We start from the raw sequence: 6,443 nt of genomic DNA, 5'->3' as shown, positions 1-6,443 counted from the left end.
AAACACTTGCCCAAAACTGAACCAGAAATTTGGTGTAGATGAAGATTTTTACAAGAAATGGCACTAATTTCCAATCACTCTGTGGAAAAGAGTTTGCAAAAGACGCAACATAGGTCATCGTCATCTTTGACAATAAATCTGTTTAAAATTAATTTACCGGTGATTTATTGGGACATTCGCAAAACTACAAGGAGGGTGCCTCCTCGAGTGGAACTACTAGAACTTCATATGCAAAATAATCTGAATAAATACTGCACGCCTTAAAGAAGGCCTCAGAAAATATACGAATGAACACTGGAAAATTCCATCCAGGAGAAAGGAGACCTGCACTAGAAAATCATTAGTACTGGGAATTTTTAAATCCGCATAAATACAGTATTTCTTGTATTTGAGTAAAGAGGCATTTCCACCATTGAAAACGGAGAAAAAAATGATCGGATCAATGATTTTGCATTTAAAAGCTTCATTTAATTTGATTAGAGTAAAGTGCTTCTTCCGATCAATCGCGAAAATACATACTTGACTTAATTATTAAAGCACTCTGTTGGTAAAGATAAGGTGTAAGTATATTATTGTTGAAACAGTATTGATCCGCAAATATTCAGTCAACGTTATATATTATAGTTAATTTACTGTTGATTCGACAACCCTAAGTGCAAATTAATGTTTAGCGGCAGTTGCCAATACTTTAACCAGATTTTTCATGATCGAAAAACGTTGATTTTCGCTGACTTCGATCTAAATCCTGTATCTACCAAAACCAAAGAGGCGCGAGTGAAGAAAATGGACCGCAATAAAAATGTTTTCATGCAAATGTACATATTTTAAAATCAGAACCCAGGACGAGTATTGTTTTCCTCATAAGATATACAAGAACAGTGAGTGAACTTTCTGGTACATATGTAGTTTAGTCGCTGGTATTTCAGCCTTATAACGGCATTCGATGCATGATCCTTTTCCAGTAAAATCTGCTTGTTTGCTAAACGGTAAAATTCCAAACCTTCTATTCTGCTAAAACCTTTGAGGCAGGCCGAGAACGACAAACTTCGCGTATGGTCGACGATACAAATTGGCATTACTCGTTTGCCTTGTTCCATTGAAGTTTCTTGTTTCACATCCGTGCTAGGAATACACTATAAGCAATCAAAGAGCAGCCAGCAGGCGAACTTGTACAAACTTCTAGGCTACGGTGATCTGTTTCTATTTGTTGTGAATGGTCTGAATAGAATTGCTCAAAACTTTCGGCCGTTCTCGCACCAGCTGAAATACACCTATAGAGAGAACAAAGATATCAAATTGCATTGTGGCACGTTTATACGCTGTTTGGTAATTGATTTATGTTGAAAACAATAACAAGCTGGAGATTTCACTGGAAATAATGGAGAATAGTTTCACTGTATAAAACCCGGGAAATAGACAGTTTGAAAATATGTCATGTCATTGTTTATTACTTCTGAAGTCCCTAGTGATGTTTCTCACTGAACTTTACGATTTATTGGAGAACATTTTGTTCAATGAATTTCAAATAAAAATGTAGGCACGATTCAGCGATTTGTATATTTAACCAATCCTATTTGATGCACGTCACTCCATAGCTTTTTCTCTTATTTGACCAATATTTCCTACAGATCTACAGTATGTAAAAAATATGTGTACAGCAGGTGAAAGTAAATATGGAATGTTTTACACTTTTAAAGGCAATTACGAATTTATTGCATTTCTAAAGAGCGAAAACCTAATATATCGCTGGTATTGCATTGACGATATCTTAATTGTGATATAACTGATTGCTGGGGTGATCATAACAGACTATAGCTTATTCTATTCTCCGTTAAAAAAAAGACCAAACAGGCCCTTTATCATAACTCTTTGGGTATTTCGTTTTCCTCTTAAGAAGATTGGATCATCTCAACATTAAGAGAATTTTTTTCTGGCAGAAGAATTTATTTTCTTCTGAGAGAAGAGTAGGGCCCGGATATGGCCAAATGGGAGCTATCTATCTGAAATTTCCGCATTTATCAAACACTAAAGTATTTGATTTTTTGAGGTAACTGATCTTAAACATTAATTATGCAACATCTTAAATTGTGCAGTAAATCACGGTTAAAAGACAAACGAATTGAAAGAAAAAAGATTTTCGGAAGATCAAATGCAATTCTCACAAAAGTTCAGACATATTTAATGAAGATTAGAATAAATTTAATGTCTATTTTGAAAACAGCTTTATTTTCCACTTCGGGGAAAGCCGGAGGAGAATTTTTCAAGATGGGCAGGAGATATTTATACTTTTAATTGTAAGAGTTGGATATAATATAGCTGTTTTACAAAATATTTCGTTTTTTTCCTTGGCTGAATATAATCTAAAATGTTTTTTAGTTTTTTTTATTTAAGATAAAAGCGCTGCAAAGATTTGTCAAACAAGGAGCTAACAGAGTTTGGCAATACCTTGAGTGTCCCAATATGAATTTACAATACAAATATTATACGAGATTTTATCTACTTTCGCAGAATAACCAAATAAATGTTACAAAAATATAATTCACAACTGTAAGTATTTTTTAAACGTTATTATGTTGGAAACAAATGCTGAATGGAATTCGCTACAGCACTAGTATTGTAATAAGAACTATTATAAGCAAATCTATTTTTTGAATTGAATAATTCCTTTTGCTAAACGAAAATTTAAAATAGTTAAATTAACGAATAACATTATAAACATTGAACAAAACTTTAATAAAGTAGTAAAATAATTCCATAATGAAATAGTTATTCACGCAGAACATTGGAAGCGGCATTCTTCTATTATTATGCTTAGTAGCAAACGAATCTATAATTAACTCTAAATCTATTTTTTGCAATACCTTTTTCAACGAACAAAATGCCCTACTCAGTAAGCCTATCCTGACTCATAGTTGTTCTAAAATAATTTTTAATTCTCTTTAAAGTGCTGAAAGATCTTTCACAACTTCTACTAACACTAGAAGATGGTACTGTAATTGAAATATTACATTTATTGTTTATTACGTTGGTTTATTAATTATATGGAAGACGAAACTAAAATCTTGCAAAAGAAGTGTGAGATCTGGTAAAGTGTTTATTTTTAGATTATTCGTGATTTCATACCTCTTAGTGGTATCTGGCAATGACTGTCTCGTTTTAAATTGAAACTATATTCATTGGTTATGGTTAGCTAAAGAAATAAATGTTCTAAATAAATTTAAAAAAAATGGATTAAATATACTAAATCATATTAGCTTTTGTTTTTGCAGCCCTTTGCAGTTCTTGTAGCTTTCATAACAAAACTTAAACTGTTGGTTCCCCCTTGTTTGCAGAAAAATATATAAGGGAAAACGGAATACAGCATCTTTAAAATGCTGTACTTAATCCAAGGATACATGATATAATAACTGGACTTCCAACTACGAAGGTCAAAACCATACTGTTTTTTTAGGAAAACTTGCTAAGACTGTATTTAAAGTTCATGTAGCCATAGAGCCAAATCAATGACTCTTTTTCTTCTATATGAAAATCTTAGGCTCTTGTCCTATCAGGAAACAAGTACCCATATTTAGATTAGAAAATCATTTATTAATATTAAGTACTTAAAATTGTAGTTTTCAATTCCTGAACAAGTCGGAATGTTTTCACGTTGACTGTCATTATTTTCCAATTTGATATGATTTTTTTAAATCGTAATTAAATCGCTATTAAAAGTGGTTGAACGAATAGTTGGGCGAGACAAATTTTGGTTAGGCGCTCGACCAACTCGAGATAACAACGAGGAGTGTGCTACAATTAACATTTTAAGAAAAGCTGCTTGGAAAAACTACTCGTTTGATCAATTTGCTGAAATCAGAACGACGCGATACACTAACAATGTTACTGTTTATTTTATACAAAACACCACAAGTTCCTTTAAAAAATGTTGCTGATAATCTGAATTACACAAAGGAAAATTGGTAGTCAACGTTAAAAAATAAAACGTCATTATATCGAGAATTAAATAAGAAAATTATCCTTCCCACTAGCAAAAATCTGGATAAACATGTCGCCTACAAAAAAGAATGGTAATTTAAGTGGTTTTTTCATAACTTTTTAAACAAGACCGCAAGACTTCCTGGGCACTTTCTGGTAGGTGAAATAATATACAAAATTTATAACTCGTGTACTAGAACTGTTTTATTCAATTTGGAAAGAGGCAGCTCATCGTGCCAGTTTATGCCCTTAAAGCTTCCCACAGAAGTACATAAAGTCTCAAACACGCGTCGTTATCATACAGCAAGCAATGTTCGGCCATTGCACAATTGAATATTTTACGAAACAATATTACAGTAAGAATAAGCTCGAAGTCATATTTTTCATTCGGTTCTTCGGATGATTGCTAGAGAAGTGTATGTGCATTTGTCGCAAATATGAGATATATTTGTCCGCTTGAATGGAGACATCCAGCGCAATGAGTTCGGTGGGATACTGCACATAAATTTTGGCTCAGAAAATAATGTATTTTTTTACGATACGTGTAATAGCAATTGTGTGATAATACCAAAAACTTGAATATGTTTACTTCATTCTATTTTAATCTTATTCAGACCAATTTGACCAGTACCATATTCTTGTTCTTGCTAGAAGAACTATGGCGCTGACAAAAATAACACTTTCTTCAGTGCACCGTTTTCCAGGTCTATTACCAAAATATAATAAATTTCTTTTCGTTTGACAAAAAATGGCATCTAACTTTTACTTTAAAAAATGTAACGCACCATTTGATTTGGACGATTAATTCACACCGCGTTTTCCAGTGGGTGCTGCCAGTTAATACTAGGTAAAGGTTCTTTTTATTGAAAGGCACAATGAAATTTTTAAAACTATAAATATAATTTTATTTTAGGGGAAACTCTGATTTGATATTTTTATGGCGGTCCTAATTATTATCATTGATTTTAATTAACAAAGCTAATTAAAAGAAAATGAAAAACAATTGAATGCGTATTGGTAGCAGCTAAAGTCATTTACGTCTATAAGTAAATTGTTAATAAATTAATTAGAGTAGGATTTTTAAAAGAGTTGTCCAGAATCGAATAGTTCGGTCTCAGTACTTGAAGATCGGCCTTAGTCCTTATAACTTTCCTTCTGTTAGTTTGGTAATTGCATTTAATAATAATCGCAAAGAAGATAGCACGTTAACATAACATGAGAAATGTTTAGATTTGCCGTTGTTTAAAACTTTTTTTACTTTAAGCAAATACATCTTCCGAAACTTACAAATTTTTACAAGCAAGTTAAGTGAAATATCAAGTGTTCAGTAAACTGATTAAAAATATTGAAAAATATGTTGAATCAGCAACAACAACATACAAGAACTGATTGAGGATGACTGTTCGCCAAAAGAATTGTGTTCCGTCTAATCTGCCATTACTCAAGATCTATAAATAAAAGAATTCTAGCTATATCAGTTGCTGAAATATCGTTGGCTTAAAGCTAAAACTGGTCAAGTCTAAAATATCATTTTTGAGAAATGCACTTTTAACCGAGGCAAAAATTATTTCAGAATCCTTTTGGAAACTTGATCATTAAAACAAACATATTTTAGTGCACCTGTTTGTGTGGGCTTGGGAGACTTCGTCAGTTTTTGAAGAAAAATATATATATTTTTTAATTACTTGGTCGACAAACACAAAAACAGCAATTTTGGTCTTGGCCACTTTTAACTTCAAACTCAAGATATGTCGATTGAGATTTTCTGAGACCATCTAGTTGGTACCCTTTCTCATAAACCATACATAAAGAATTGCGTTTCGATCTGTTGGAAAATGCAATCCAAGCTTCCATTACTAGAATATATAAGGAGAACGATTAGCGCTATTTAGTGAATTGGATAATGTACCAAAATGCCAATCACCAGAATTAGATGAAGCAGTTCCAGGAAGATGTAGCGACAGAAGCGGCGCTACTGACTGGCCACCAAGATCGTCCGATTTGCTTCCGTCATATTTTATTTGTAGGGATACATAACTATTTATTTATTTAACACTGCCAATTTGTAAAAAAATAGGTAAGCATTACTTAAATCATAATTGAAAGACCTCTCGAACAGGTGTCACTGAACTATATAACTACAGCTTTTTCTGTTCTAGATTAGCCATTTTCGGCAAAAAAGCGACATGTTGACATACGTTTTTATATTATACAGAACGCTAAACTTAAGCAATTTGGTTTTTGATAGCCCCCCTGTAGATCAGACTTTTTATTCAGAATCAATTAATTTGAAATCAGTTGGCAGCCGTTACCAAGATCGTAAATTACGGGCAACGATTCGTTGAGATCTCTTGAACAGAACGAATCACCTTATAAATAACCTATTTTAACTCATGTTTTATGAATACATATTCTCACTCAGTAAAAGCAAAGTTAAAAAAAAATTATTATAATAATTGTTTCATATA

This window comes from Dendroctonus ponderosae, unplaced genomic scaffold (assembly GCF_020466585.1).
Source record: "Dendroctonus ponderosae isolate FM_Combo_2020 unplaced genomic scaffold, Dpon_F_20191213v2 Dpon_F_20191213_327, whole genome shotgun sequence".
Lineage (NCBI taxonomy): Eukaryota > Metazoa > Arthropoda > Insecta > Coleoptera > Curculionidae > Dendroctonus > Dendroctonus ponderosae.
Note: the sequence above shows the minus strand (reverse complement) of the source record.